The sequence below is a fragment of the Ictidomys tridecemlineatus genome, chromosome 1 (assembly GCF_052094955.1).
Source record: "Ictidomys tridecemlineatus isolate mIctTri1 chromosome 1, mIctTri1.hap1, whole genome shotgun sequence".
Classification (NCBI taxonomy): Eukaryota; Metazoa; Chordata; class Mammalia; order Rodentia; family Sciuridae; genus Ictidomys; species Ictidomys tridecemlineatus.
In genome coordinates this window covers 257,789,003-257,804,516 of record NC_135477.1, presented here as the reverse complement: position 1 = coordinate 257,804,516, position 15,514 = coordinate 257,789,003, and the positions used below count along the sequence as shown (strand labels likewise).

Below are 15,514 nucleotides of genomic sequence, written 5' to 3'. Positions count from 1 at the left end.
TGGTGCTCAGTGTGTGATGTGGACGGGGTTTCCCTGGGGTGGTGCGCCTGCTCAGGGGAGGCCTGCTTCTCTGGGAAGAGATTGCCAGTCATGCCTGGGCATGGGCCTCTGATTCAGTCCTCCTGGTGGGATTGTTAAGGCACTCAGAGGACTCCTGTCCTGACTTCGCTTCCACCTCATTGACGGGTGTCTGAGTGCCCCCATGAGAGGGCCATGCCATGATTCAAGTCCCTGTGAAGATGTGCTTCCAGATTGATTTATTTTTAAGAATTTTAAGCAGCAAGAGGAGACTGGAAGCTGTTTTCTCAAAACCTTCCCCTCACTTGTGTCTTGTGGGGAGGTGGCTGTCTCTGGTGGGAACGGTCCAGGTCGTGGAAAACCTGGAGCAGGACCTGGGTGAGGCTCTGCTGCAGGATCCCCAGGGTGCCTGGGGCTGAGAGCCACTGGGGCAGAGGGCACAGCCAGGATGGTGAGGTGGAGGTGGGCAGGGCCTCGCCTCCTCCCTTCCCCAGACTGGCCAGGCCAGGCAAGGTGACACCAAGTCATTTGCTCCAGGTTTGGGGGTTTTTCCTTGCTGCATTCCACTTTAGGCATCAAACCTGGCACCAGTTAGAGATAAGATTCAGCTGCTAATAACAGAAAATTCAAAATCTCTTGAACAAGATAGATTTTCGTGCATCCGTCCAGGGCAGCTGTGGCTCTTCAAAACATCAGCAGTTTCATCATGCTGCCAAGCAGGGCCCTCATCCTCATGGCCGGCTGCAGCCCATCATCGCAGCTGTGCTCCAAAATCGAGAGAAGAGGAAGAGGGTGCAGAAGGTACAAAATCCCGGCTCTCAGAGGCAATGGGCCTGGAAGTGTTCCTTCCACTTCCCTCCCATCCCAGAATCCAGAACTGTCAGGAACACACCACTTACAAGAGAGCTGGAGAATGTGGTTTCAATCATGGAGAGCCCCAACCTGGTTCTGTGTGGATCAGAAGATGGAGAAAAAGGATATTAAAGAGGGCTACTAGTAGCTTCTGCCTGAGGTTTAATCTCTCAGTATCCTGTATACACCTGAGATAATATTGTTCAAAGGTATCAACAGCCGTTGTCAAAATCAGGTGGACAGAGCTATGAAAGGTCCAAGATTTTATCCTGTTTGTAAAATGTTACCTTGTTGCCGTTCATGGATACTGGTAGGAGACATGAAACTCCTGGGTCAGAGAAAAGGGCAGATTATCGCTCACAGTCATATCGACTGCCTTGATGTGCACAGGGCAAAGCAAATAGGAAGTTGCTCACACTTGGGTCATGTTCCACGAGAGCAACGGGAACCCAAGCTTGGGAACCCAAGCTTTTACCAGTGGGTAATACAATGCCTGTCCTTTGCTCTGGATGGAGATCTGTCCTCAATTCTCCAAGGCTGTTCAGTATCCTTAAAAAGATAGTCAAGGCCTTGTGGAGGCTTGTCTTGCCAGCTCCCTCATTGCTCTGCTCAGATAACATTATCCCTTGTAGCGAGGAAGCACCATTTGCCTTTCTGACCCGGGCTTCCCTTCTCCTTGTTCTGAGTCAGAATGACTGGCATGCTGTATTTCCCTCAGAGATCTGCTGGCATCACGTATCCTGAGACATTCTAAAATATTGTAAGAGAGGACCTTAGCAAGGAAATCGGGCTGCAAAATATTTTCTTTTCTCCCTCGTCTCTTAATTCCTTCTATTACTTGATCTCGTCCCCTGTTACAGTGCAGGTGTTGGGTGACCAGGACTTGAAGCTTGCTCCTTACAGGAGAGAGACTTCACCCAGCAGAAATGGGGAGCCAGGCACTTATCTGATGCTTTAGAAGGTGGATTAATGGTGCTCTTTGGACAACTGTTAATTTGGGGGTTGCTCTTGAGAGATAATGGTTTTAATTACTTTCAGCACTACTAATGCCATCTATTTATATTCTTTTAAAGAAATTTAAAAGTTCATATGTCAGAGCATCCCTTCAAAGCACGATAAAGGCCTAGTTTCTCATCCTCCTGGGGCTTGCTGCCAATTTTCTTCCAGGAAGTTGTAGCCCTTCCCCCCTCTCCACCTAAGGGTCTTCCTGTTAATGGTCTGGGTTTCTCCACATGCACCGTTCTCCAATGTCTGTGCTTTCTTTTCCAGATCACCTGGATGGGGCGGGCTGGGCAGCCTTGGCAGCACTGCTGTGGCCTCATGGACTAAGTGACCAGCCCCATGGCTAAATGGGTCTGTTCTGCAGTGGCTGGTGGGGGCCACACCAGGAGGACATTTTTCTTTGCATCTCCCTCCATTCCCAGTCAGTCCCCAGCACTAGACTGAGCACAGTCCAAAATTAGATGCTGCTGCTCTCATTTGTGAGTTAAAAATAGCTGTTCTGCATCCTTCATGCAAAACCCTGGGGCTGTTTTCAGCAAATGTTTATGACAGGGAAAGGCATTTGCTAATTCACTGCTTATTCAAGGAGAATGACACTTCTTTGTTGTTCTCCTGAAAATAGATGACCCGAGATGTTGGTGGAGGTCCACTTGTATTTCCCTCAGTTTTGCAGGGTTTGTTTTGTTTGAGAAAAATGACTGGAGAGGAGAGAGGGAAAGAAGCCATGTATTTAACGTGATTCTATAAAAGAGGGGATTAAACTGGGCGCAGCTGGAGAGGTGGCTCATGGTGCTGGGCAAATGTGCTGAAAAGGAAAGCACCCAACTTTGCCTCCATGAGGGATGGAGCCCACAAGAGCTGGACCCCTTGCAGATTTGTGGTCCCTGGCCCAGCCCCTGGGCTCCTCCTCAGGGCTTGTCCCCAGCCTCCTACTAGAGGGGCAAGGCCTCTCAGATCCAGGGCTCCCCCGTCTTCCTGTTCTGAGCCAGAACCACTGGCACGTTTAGCAGCCTCCCTTCCACCCCTCCTCCAGGGAGCGCTCCTCTCCCCTTTCCCTGTGCCGTCCTCGTCCTCATCCTTTCCTCTCCCGTCTCCTTCCTGCTTCCAGCAAGCCCAACTCATGGTACAGAGGCCAGAGGAGGCCATGCTGGGGTGGGGGAGGTGCTGGGGACCCGTTGTGGTGGCCTTACCTGGGGACTGGGGTCTTTCTACCCCTGTGATAGTGGCACAAACAAAACTACTTTGGATGAAGTATTCGTGTTGGGAATGTCGAAGTTCAGTTTTCCGGGAACAGAGGGCCTAGATGCATTTATCTTCAAGGCAGCATTGGCCCTGAACTTGGAAAGGCCCAGCACAAAGGCCTTTTTGAAATATGGCTTTGGCTCTCGGGGTGAGCCAGGAGGGAGCCAGCTGGGGACCAAGATCCCACCTGACCTTAGACTAGGTACAAAAAAAACAACAGTCAGGCATGGAAACAAGTCCCAGCAAAATATATAGAGTCACAGATGCATCAAGCCCGGCCTCTTCCTCCCTGGCTGCTCAGCAGAGGCTGGCTTCATGCTCTAGGGTGGAGCTGGACACGGAGAAGCTCAAGTGCTCAGAAGCATGTTCAATTTAAGAATGCCTGGGCTGGGGCTGGCTGGGCGGTAGAGCACTTGCCTAGTGTATGCAAGGCCTGGGGTCCCTCCCCAGCACCGTGGTGGCTGTAGGGCTGTGGTGAGTCACTGTCCTCTGAAGAGCCAAGGTCTGAGGCTGGGCGGGACCTCTCACAGCTGGCCAAGGGACTTGTGCTCAGGGGAGACTGGTTTCCCAGCAGGGGGAGCGAGTGGCAGGACAGCTGATGGGGACATGGATAGAGGAGGAGGAAGCTTCCCCCAGGGCTGAGTTCCTGGGCTGCCTCCTGTGCAGGCCCCAGGGCTCCTGCTCACAAGGACCCTGTGCTGTCCTGGAACGCTTACTTGTTTTTAAAGTTAGAGGCTATGCTTTTCATTTTGCACTAGGAACCAAAGTCATGTGACTGGTCCTGGCTACAAGAAAAACAGTGGGTAAGTAGAAAAGAGGGGTAAATGGGCCAGTGGAAACAGAGCAGAGAGAACTGAATAATATGTTTTATAGCATTAGGTAGAGAGGAGAGGGAGGGAGGGAGGGAGAGACAAGGTGGGAGGGGGGAGGGAGGGAGGGAGGGAGGGAGAGACAAGGTGGGAGGGGGGAGGGAGGGAGGGAGAGAAGGTGGGAGGGGGGAGGGAGGGAGAGAGAGAAGGTGGGAGGGGGAGGGAGGGAGAGAGAGAAGGTGGGAGGGGGGAGGGAGGGAGAGAGAGAAGGTGGGAGGGGGGAGGGAGGGAGAGAGAGAAGGTGGGAGGGGGGAGGGAGGGAGAGAGAGAAGGTGGGAGGGGGGAGGGAGGGAGAGAGAGAAGGTGGGAGGGGGGAGGGAGGGAGAGAGAGAAGGTGGGAGGGGGGAGGGAGGGAGAGAGAGAAGGTGGGGGAGGGAAGGAGAAGGAGGGAGAGGGAGGGAAAAGGTGGGGGAGAGAGGGAGGGAGGCTTTTTGTGGTGGTTTTCGTGAGCTTTTTTGTTGCTGTGACCAAAAAACCTGACAAGAACAAGTTTAGAGGAGGAAAGGTTTATTTGGGGTTTATGGTTTCAGAGGCCTCAGTGCACAGACGGCGGACTCCACTGCTCTGAGCCCAACGTGAGGTGGAACATCATGGCAGAAAGGTTTGGTGGAGGAAATGGGCTCAGGACAAAGTCACAAGGAAGCTGAGAGGGCTCTGTCCACCTCTTTCAGCCACACCCTATGTGCCTGTAGTGGTCACCCAGTTAATCCATTCACATAGATTAATCTGCTGATTGGGTTTTGAGAGCCTTAACCTAATCATTTGCCCTCTAAACTTTCTTGTGTTGTATCTCACATGAGCTTTTTGGGAACATCTCATATCTAAACCATAACAGTGTTTTTCCTCACAAAGAAAAAAAAGAAAGGCCTCTTGTTATGTGGCTTCCAAAATACTTGCAATTAAATATGGCTTGGATTCAGGTAGAATCTTAGATTCTTAGATCCAGGTTTTGGTTGGTGATACATTAGTTCATTTTCTGTTGCTATGACCAAATACTTGAAACTGAGTACTTTATTTAAAAAAAAGGCTTATTTAGAGCTCATCTTTGGAGGTCTATTCCAAGATTACAGAGTCCCTTTAGTTCAGCTTCTGATGAGGGCCTTCTGGCTGTATCACAACATGGTAGATGCATTGTTGAGGGCCACAGCAGAGTCGGGATGATGCATGGCATTTTTGCCAGAAGTAGTGGTTGAGAGGTGACGCCAGCGAGCCATTAAGATGATGACTTTTGAGTTCTCACGGAGTTCCCTTTGAGTTCCGGTTGAGCTCTCTCGGGGATTCCTGAAGAGTTCCTGTTGGTTGGTGAAGTTCCGGTGGTGGGAGTTCCAGTTGGTGTGTGGTGTGTTCCTGGAGGAGCCGCGTGGGTGGCGTTGGGGAGAGTTCCTGGGGAGTGTGCTGGTGGAGTTTGGAAATAAAGTTTGTTCCTGCTTGAGTGGCTCGTGATTTGTGCCCAGCCAGACTGCGGCAGTGCATCATGGCAGGAGAGACTACTTGGTGAAAACAAAGCTGGAGGGACTCAGGGGCTAGGCTAGCTCATTTTATAATGACTTTCTCCTGTAAGAACTTACCAGGATTCTGGGAGGACCACATTAATCCCTTCTGAGGGTGGTACCCCAACAACCTAGCCAAATTCATTAGGCCCCACCACCTCGACTGCACCATGCCGAGGACCAAGTTTCCAGCACATGAAGCCCAGCCAAACCACAGGACCAAGTTTCCAGCATATGAAATTCACAGCCAAACCAAAGCAGGTGGCTAAGCATTTTTTGGAATTAAAATAAGTATGAATTTGCTTGCATGAGTTTGCTTGTATTTTCAGTAAAAAGACAGTTAGGAAATTATTTTCTTCAAACCATATCAGTGTCCTTGGTTTTCTTCTTTGAAAAGATCTGGTTCCTAAATGATAAGTTAACAGGGGCCAGATGACTTCTCCATTATGCTGACTCAGGAGCTAACCATTTCCCAGGCCTTCCTGCAAAAGAGTTTCAACCGCACTGCCCTTTGTTCTCCCAAGGGAGTCTTATAGCTCTCTGATCTACACCAAGGTCAAGAGAAGGCTTTCAAGCCTCTGCAGAACATAACTTGGAGAACCCCCTGACACAATGGTGGGTCAGCAGAGCACCATGGACTTTATCCGTGGAGGGCTAGATTAGCATGCCTTTAAACGCCAGCTTATTTCTCAGTTTTGTGCAGCTTGAGGTCTCCCTCTCTCTGCTCAGCAGGTGAGGCTGCATCTCTTCCATTTTCCCACAGGGCACCCTCTGGCAGGCACACCGTGAGCTCTCGTGACTGCTGAGAATGATTCAGCAGATGGAAGACACCTGGAGGAGGGGAGTGGTCTTCACCCCTCAGGCAGGGGGTGCAGTGGTCAAGGATACCTGGGTGCAGAATAGGACGCTCAGGTTTGGCTGTCTCTGGGGCATTTTGATGTATCTGGTGAGGGGTGCCCAGGTTTCCAGACATGCTTCTGGGACAGTCATTAAGAGCAACCCAGGGCTGATGTCCTGCTGGAGGGACTGTGTGTGGGATTCTTCTGGAAGGGTTGTGCTAATAGCCGTGGGAAGGAGAGTCAGGTGAGCAACTGGGAGGAGCAAATTTCCCAGGGCAGTGGAGTATGGCACCACTAGAGAATGGCAGCCAGACTGGGGTGCACTGTGGGCGGGGGCAGGCTACCCCTCTTTTTTCACCACCAAAGGGATCCCCCTGGAGCAGGGACCAAGATCTCCACAGCTCTGTCTCCCTACAGCCCAATATTTTAGACTGGCACCCCTCCAACGAGGAGTCAGAATTCTAGAATGATTGTGCTGATGTTGCTAATCTCCTAGTCTCTGGAATCACAGGTGGTTGTGCTGTGTTGATGTCCTTGTTATTACCAGGCTCCCACCTGAGCTTCTCTGGGTCTGAAGCCTTTAGCTGAGCATAAATACTCAGAAAAGTTTAAAACTTTATTAATCTCATGAAACTGGTAGCTCTGTTTGGAAAAAGAACCATGTGCAAAGTGATAAGCTAAATGTGAAAGACCTTCTGGGGAAGGAAAGATAACTGTGACCTGTGGTCCACTTGGAGCACTCACAATGGGACAGTAAAGGTCTAACAGGGTCTCAGAGAAGGATGTACCTCGACCCATCCATCACCCAACCAAGAATGGACAAACAATGAACTCTGTTGGGTTCTGGGTGCACCAGTAATGAGGGACACAGATTAGGACAAATCTCAGGAATCTTCCAGCTGCCTTGGTGGGAGACAGACCACAGACCTACTCCAGCATTTCTAGATGCTGAGGAAGGAAACAGTATGCTGCAGGGTACGAGTGACTGAGTGGGAAGAGAGAGGGAAGGCACCTCTGAGTAGTGCTTGCAAGGAGACCTGGAGGATGGCAGGGTCAGGAGGGAAGGGGACTTCTGGAGGTGAAGAACACAGGCTGGGACCTGTGGCATGCCAGGGACACAAGCCCAGTTTGCTGCGTGCCCTGCCTGCTCACGAGCATCAGCTCTCCATCACCTGAAGTGGATGCAGGACTAGCACAGACTGAGAGGTGGAGGCCTACAGAGGTCCCGCTGGGACTCTGCGGTCACAGCTGGATGTCCCCGAGGCTGGAGCTTGAACTCCAGTCCCTCTGGCTCCTGGGCTGACTTGCTGTCTGCCTTCTCAACATGATCCTCAAAACAACCTCGTCAAGAGGCCAACTGGGGCTGGGGATGGCGAGCTCTGTGAGCCAAGCCACAGGAAGGAAGCCAGGGGACGACGCCTCTACTGAAAACCGCCCAGGTTGGGTGCTTTGTCACAGCTGCCACATTGAGCTATCCACGTGGGAGGGGAAGGCCAGGGAGGCAGATTCTGTCTAGGCCGGAAGATGAGAGGCCATTAAGGAGCACCATAGTAAGCCCTCTTGATTCTTCCTTCCTTGGTGGTTAATGGAAATTCCAGTTTTAGGAATCCAAAGCAATGAATAAGGAGGATTTAGATTTTACTTATGGGGAAAATGCAAGGCAAGATTCGTTTACTATGAGTCGCACGTACTTTGGATTAGAGCACAAAGACAAGTATATTTCAGACGTCCACTTGGGGGACATTTTAGAAATTAAAATTCAGAAGCTGTGAAGCATCTCTGAATGCATGTGAAAGCATTTCAAAGCTTCAAGAGTGTCCACCAGACATATGTTTGCATATATGTACTTGAATAAATTAGTTTGAAGGCAGTATTCTTGATTTTGGGCTGGTGGCTTAGCATTCCTATGGCACCTGTAACAACCCCTGATCCCGGCTGTGCCTACTTACCTGTGGCCCTTTGTGCACTGTCTTCCACACTCCAGGCTTAAGGGAACCTGTGAAGCTTCAACTGTGAATTCCCACACTCCCAGGCTTCCCTTCTCCTCTCAGGATTCCCCTGCCTCTGGTAAAGACAAGGTGAGGATCAGAGGCCCTCTAGAAGCTCTGCTGGCACCTGTGGCCAGGGCCCAGCAGGGACAGCAGAGCTATTGATAAGGGACTGTCTACTTTAAATGACTTCCAGGGTGCATTTAGAATTTTAGGAGCATAATTTTATCCCTACATGCTCTTTCTTAGCAACTGAGTCCTGACTTGGAAATGAAGTAGATTTTAATGTTGAGAGACTGGATAACACAGAGGGCTCCTCCTTGTTTGATGCCATCTGAATTCCAACACTGAAAACATACAGGAAGGAGGTTTTTTTTTTTTTTTTCTGTTGCTGGGTTACGTCAAATTAAGCAACAGCCCCCATGAGGCTCTCTTTCTGTAGAGCTGCAGACACTCTCGTATCTATCTTACCTTCTGTCCTCTTGAGCCAGCCTCCTCACAATTATCTGAGTGTTCCTGGTAGCAGTATTTGCTTTGTAAAAAGTACAAGGTCTAATTGCACAGGTGTGCACTGAGGGTCAGAGGTGCACAGGTGTAAGTGGGAAGTGTCAGACTTCGTGAAGTTAGAGGTGAAATTACTGCTGGTTTCCTCTCCCTCTAACCATGCTGCCTGGTAGCTTATACTCCTTGACTCATTCAGCCACTCAGCGAGTCACTTTTCAAAGGCCAGAGCTGTGTAGTTTTTATTTGCAGTCTGTTTTTGACCTCAGAACTGGAGATTGTACCCAGGGATACTTTACTGCTGAGCAATGCCCCCAGCCCTTTCTAATTTTTTGATACAGGGTGTGGCAGAGTATCTGAGATTGGCTTTGAACTTGCAGTTCTCCTGCCTCAGCCTCCCCCAATGGTGGGATTACAGGTATGCACTACAGTGTTCAGTGACCATGCAGGTTTAGATAGAGCCCCAGGTGAGCTTAATTCTTGTGCACCTCAAAGTTTGAGAATGTCTAGTTTAGGTGTTTCAGAAACACTTGCTGGTTGCCATTTGTCATGCTCTTACAATGGCTTCTGCTGGCCTTTCTGAGTTGGGTGTGGACACAATCCTGGGGAATACTGGCCTCCACCACTTTCCACCCTCTTCTAGAGCTCAAAGTGGAAAACCCCAACCATATTTACCTAAGTCTTTTGCATCGGGGATCTGCATGGGATTTTTTTGCTCTGCCCTGTGAACCTTTGAGCTTGGATTCTGTCTACTGGGGAGAGCAGGGCTGGGTCTCCATCTTGCTGGTGTGGTGCATGGCAGAGACGTGTGGAGCTGCCCAATTCTAGAGCCGACTTTAGCTAGTGTCCCTGCAGCAGCCTCATGATGGTGGGGAAGAGCTGTCTTGGTTCTCTGTGACCTCTCTCTGAGAGTTTTTCTTGAATATTTATGCTGGAATCTGTTTCTTTACCCTTCCCAGTAATTCTGTGGAAACTTAATGATCTATACAAATTCCCTTTAGCTCCTCGAGTGTCGTGGGTTGATTTGTGTCTCCTGGCCCAAGAGCCCTCCCAAATCAAGGGAGAGGTGGCATTCTGGAGCTCATGGATATGATTTTACTTGGAAAATGGCATCTTTGAAGATAGATAAGTTACGGACCTTAGGATGAGGAGATCATCCTGGGTAGTCTGGCTGGCCCCTCAACCCCAGGGCAGGACAAGACACAGACACTGAGGGAAAACCGTGTGCGGACAGAGATAGAGCTTGGGGTGATGCAGTCACAAACGAAGGAGTTCGTGACTGCCAGGAGCCACCAGAGGCTGTGAGCACCGGGAAGTGTTCTTCTCAAGGGCCTTGGAGGCAGTGTGGCCCCGTGGAGACCTTGGATGTGGCTTCTGGCCTCCAGGACCGCGAGAGACAAAATCTTTGTTAAGCCACCGAGTTTGTGGCCATGTTATGGCCACCCTGGAAAGCTGGCACACTACTGGAGAAGATTCTGGAGGGAACCTCGACCCACGTGTGCTGTCGCTCCCAAAGGCCATGACCACAGCCTACGGTAGCTCTCACAAGCCTGGCTCAGCTCTAACAGAATGTCATAGACTCAGGGCCTTAAGCAACATTTATTTCTCAGTTCTGAAAACTGGGAAGTCCAAGGTCAAGGCAAACATTCATTCCATAGTAGTGACAAGAGCAGAGACCTCTGGCGTTTTTCTGGCTGAAGCAAAAAACAAGCCTCCGCATCCACACCCTGTGGAGCAGGCAGCCAGCATCTCTCTCAAAGGCAAATTCTGTTGCTTCCTTAAATGACAGGCATCTAAAACAGTCTTCTGCACCTGGTATGCATCATTGTTCTTGCAGTGCAGGAAGGTTGCAGCAGGTCAAGAGCCCCTGGGCCCTCCTCTCCTTCCCGGCTGCTCCATCTGAGCAGCCCTGGATAGACCCTTTAGTGGACCCCCTCCCGACTCCTTGAGCAGTTCTTGTGTTTACCAAGCTTTTGGCCTGACGTTCCCTGTGAAGGAAGAAAACAATGTCCTTTAATTTTGCTCCTGTTCGAAAAAAGACATTCTCAGAAGACTCTCAAATGTCTTCAAATGTGCAATGCTTTGCTTGGAACCATAAAAGTTTGGGCTCTGAAGCCCCCCCGCCTTTCTTCAAAGACCCACCTTAAACAGCAGAGATTTAATTTTTGTCTGCCTGCTCTCCATGGAGCAGCTGGCTCACCCTCCAGCAGCCTAAACACACCGAGGCAGTGCCAGCTCTTTCCACTTACATGGCCTGTTTTATTAGTTTGTCAACGAGCCAGGTGGTAGGGATGGCTGTTGACGACAGCGTCAAACATCCCCAGGGAAGCACCAACTGCTAGCAGGACAGCAGCCACAGCTGGGAGGGCACCAGCAGAGGCCAGCTCAAGTGTTCTTCTTTGATTTGTGTTCTGCTTGCATTAAAACCAGTAAAACCTCCCACTGACCAGGGCTCCAAGGCCTTGGGCCATCCACAGTCATGCCGGAGATGGTTCTTAGTAGAGGTGACCAGGCCCCTTTTTCACCTTGGGAACCCAAGGACATGGTGGGGGGTCCCAGGGTGCATCGGTGCATCGGCACAGAGCTGGTGGGGCTGAATAGAAGGATGATGGAGGTAGGGGACTGTCTTTCCCTTCTTTGAACTTCCTCCTTCTGTCTGTGGACAAGCCTGCCTTGGCCTTCAGGATAAAATTTCTCAGCTAAAATAACAAAGATAAGAAGAAGAGAGACATGTGGAATGGGGGAAATTAAGCCCTTGTTAGTGTGCACTGTGACTGAGGCCAGAGAGATGGCATCTGCTCACAGAGGTAACGTGGGGTGGGAAGAAGGAAGATTCGTGATTTCCTGTGTCGTTCTGGGTACTGGGGTCCCATCCTGTCCTCAGAGCCCACCCAGATCAGCCTCCCCACACTGGGTCCGAAAGTCAGTTTTCAGAACCCACTGCACTGACTCCTCTGAGTTCTGTGTCAACCTGCATGGTCCTCAGCAGTTGTGAGGGGTAGTTACACTGACCACTGCAGTTCATAGACGAGGGGTTGGGGCTGGTCTGAGGGTGAGGGGTAGGGCAGAGCCAGCATTCAGCCAGTGTCTGACTCCAGGGCCACGTCCTGATGTCCTGATTGTGATGCTTGTGATCAGGATTTCTGTGGGCGGCTGCGTGGCATGCTGGTGCGCCTCTGTCCTGACCTCCTGCCTTTCCTCTCCTGCTCACCACTGCTGCGGTGCCCCCCCCACCAGCTGTCTAAGTCATGGTTACCCTTAGAATCCTTTGATTCCCCCTGAGGCTTGCAGAACAAACTCAAAGCATGTCCTTAGCATCCCTTGGGATCTGGTCTTGACCTCCCTTCAGTCTCATTATCTTATCCAGCGTTTCTGGAGCACCTTCTAAGTGATATCCAGGGACATCAACGTCAGCAAAAAGAAAGTCTATAGGAGGCTGACGCAGGGGGTCCCTGTCTCAAATGAAAATAGAAAGAGCTGGGGGAGCAGCTCAGTGGCAGAGCATTTGCCTGGTATGTGCAAAGCCCTGGGTTCCATCCTAGCATGGGGGTGGGGGGAGTGGGAGAGAGAAGAAAGAGAGGGAGGAAGGGAGGGATGGGGAGGGGGAGAGAGAGAAGGAAGGAGTGGGGGGGAGGGAGGGAGAGAAAGTAGTCTAACAAATCCTATGGATCTGCTCACAGTTCAGGAGGGAGAGCTGGTGCAGCTGGTTGTCTGTGCAGTTGGGAGCGAGGTTCTGCTCCATGCCTCCTCCCAGCTCCGGGGCTCCTGGCAGTCCCCAGCACTCCTTGACTGGTGGCTGTGCCACTCCAGTGTTCCGCAGGGACTTCTCTCAGTCTCTGTGTTGAATCTCCCTCTCCTTCCCCTTGGGTACAGGTCATTCTGTTAGTGGTGGCTCTCAGGCCTTGTGTTCCTGCAGGAGAAAATGTCAGGAAGACTTAGAAGAGAGGGAAAGCACCCTCAAGGGTGGATCGTCTCCAACAGGAGAGAGAGACGTGCACCTCTGTGCTCCCTGGTTCATTGGGGGTTTTAGGGAAGTTTCCAGAGACCACCCAGGTGCCACCTCTCCACTTCTGACTCCCAGGGTCACATTAGATGTTTAAGTTCCTTACTGAGCATGGTCTTGACAAGAGGTTCCCCAGTGTACCCCACCAGGGGAAATCCGACTACTGTCATGAAATTAAAATGTATGCTAAGGACCCAAGGGCCACTCCTGGCCATGTTGGCCTGCCCTGATCGGTTCTAACTGGAACTTTTTCCCCTTCTTCCCTTCCTCCTCCCCCAGCACACTCAGGCCCTCCTCTCCACAGAAAGATCAGCCTCTCCAGGAGGCCCCTGCTCCCTGTGAGACCTCAGCCTCCATTCTGCCCTCATGGCATGCTGTCCTTTGAGAACCTGTTTCCATCTCACAGGCTGTGGGTTTTACTGATTGACTTCCATCTCCCTATCTCCTCTAGCAAAAGCATCACCTCCACCACAACAGGGGATTTGGGGGTCTGCTCTTTTCAGTGTTGCCATAATAATACCTCCCTCCCTCCCTCCTTCCCTCCCTCCCGTCCTTCCTTCCTTCCTTCCTTCCTTCCTTCCTTCCTTCCTTCCTTCCTTCCTTCCTTCCTTCCTTCCTTCCTCCCTCTCTCCCTCCCTCCCTCCGTTTCTTCTTTCCTTCCTTCCTTCCTTCCTCCCTCCCTCCTCCCTCCCTTCCTCCTTCCCTCCCTCCCTCCCTCCCGTCCTTCCTTCCTTCCTTCCTCTCTCCCTCCCTCCCTCCCTTTCTTCCTCCCTCCCTTCCTTCCTTCCTTCCTTCCTTCCTTCCTTCCTTCCTTCCTTCCTCTCTCCCTCCCTCCCTCCCTTTCTTCCTCCCTTTCTTCCTTCCTTCCTTCCTTCCTTCCTTCCTTCCTTCCTTCCTTCCTTCCTTCCTCTCTCCCTCCCTCCCTCCCTTTCTTCCTCCCTTTCTTCCTCCCTTCCTTCCTTCCTTCCTTCCTTCCTTCCTTCCTTCCTTCCTTCCTCTCTCCCTCCCTCCCTCCCTTTCTTCCTCCCTTTCTTCCTTCCTTCCTTCCTTCCTTCCTTCCTTCCTTCCTTCCTTCCTTCCTTCCTTCCTTCCTTCCTTCCGATTTTATGGTTGGTGGACTTTGCTTTCAGTTATCCTGTCCTCCTCAGTTTGGGAATCTGTGCTCTATGTGAGGGTCACCAGCGTCCCCCCTCCAGGGTGACTTGTGTTCTTACACAGAGGCATGGGGGAGACTTACCTCCCTGGCAGAGAGTGGCTCTGCAGACCACAGGTTGTGTGTGGAGCAGGGTAACCATCACACTGACTTAAGCCAGGCATGGCTGGGCGGCCGGAGGTAAATTGCTTTTTCAAAGAAAGCATGTGGCGGGGTGTGGGGTGGCACCGTAGGCTAAGTCTAGAGAATTATCCCCTTAACCTCCCCCTCCCCCTCACATCTACCTGCCCCCTATCAATTGGATTGGTGCACCTGGTCCAGGACAATCTCACCCTGAAATTCTCAATTACATTTGCCTCGAGCCTATTTCCAAATGATGTCACACATCAAGAGACTGGAGTTCAGGGCTTGAAGTCCCTTTAAAGGGTGCCCGATGGACTCAGAGCAGGCTCTCCCGCAGCTTCCTGGGCAGGGAGGTGTGAGTGGGTGACATTGGCTGTGCTGCCTGTCCTCCTGCCTCCTCCCTCACTGTGCTCTTTCCCTCCTGGGTTGATTCCTCCCCCCCCCCATTTGATTCTGCTGAGCCTGCGCAGGAGCTGGCTCTCTGCAATCTCACATCCTGTCTATGCTGGGACCTGCTGGGGGATAAGGAACGTCCCAGTACGGTGTCTTCTCCAGTGTCCTCAACACGTGGTGAGTGGCCAGAGACCCCTTGCCTGGAGATAACTGATTTGGGACTTCTGGGGCTATGGAATTTTTTTGGTCTAAAAATGTAGTTGAGACAGTGGCATGCCAAGCATGGTGGCAGGTGCTGTAGTCCCAGCTACCCAGAAGGCTGAGGCAGGAGGATCAGGTGAGCCCAGGAACTCAAGGCAAGATCCTAACTCAATAAAGAAGGCAAGGACAACACCCAAACCAAAACAGTTGCAGACAAGGTTCCCCAGAAGGCAAAATCCTACCAAGTGCTGCTGAAGAGCATCTCCTGCTTCCTTGTTGCAGTGTGTATCTTTGCTCTTAGATACATTTATGCAACTCTGTATACCAAGGAAGCCTTAATGTCATACATTTTAAATGTTTCTTCCCTGTTCGGTTTACCAATAGCCCCAAAAGGAATCTAAATAAAAAAATATTCTGGGTTCCTGCTTCTCCCTGCTCTGTTTCCATTTATTTAGGTAACCATCTGTAGGTGTGACGGCCCAGTGTTACCATGATGTGCACACATAAAGCACAGTTTATCCCATTATGTCTTATATTGGGAAAGTGTCCTGCAGCTTTGTGAGCTACATCTGCTGCCACAAATTTTACTGAAGCATTTATTGCTTATTTCACGGGTTACTAAGTCCTTGGCATTGCTCACGCTGGCTGTGAGCATCTACACATAGCTCCTCACGTGTCCCTCTCGAGACCCGACCAAAGGTCTTTCTTCTTCCCACATGTCACCGAGACAAGCAGAAAGGAAGCACAAACTCCTGTGACTGCCCTTTATGAGGAGATTGAAGAAAAACATTTCTAGCTTCTTATCTTTGTTAAAAAATACATATTTTCTTCCAGTGGTAG

The 15,514-nt window shown here is 50.9% G+C and overlaps 1 long non-coding RNA gene across 2 annotated transcripts in view; it reads left to right on the top strand.

Moving 5' to 3' along the window:
* Positions 1-3,604: 3,604 nt before the first annotated feature.
* The window catches only part of LOC144365725 (uncharacterized), a 36,362-nt gene continuing 24,452 nt past the window's right edge, over positions 3,605-15,514 (top strand). For both annotated transcript variants that reach the window (XR_013424512.1, XR_013424511.1), the window contains exon 1: positions 3,605-3,917. This is a non-coding gene — a long non-coding RNA (uncharacterized LOC144365725). The remainder of the gene's footprint in view (positions 3,918-15,514) is intronic.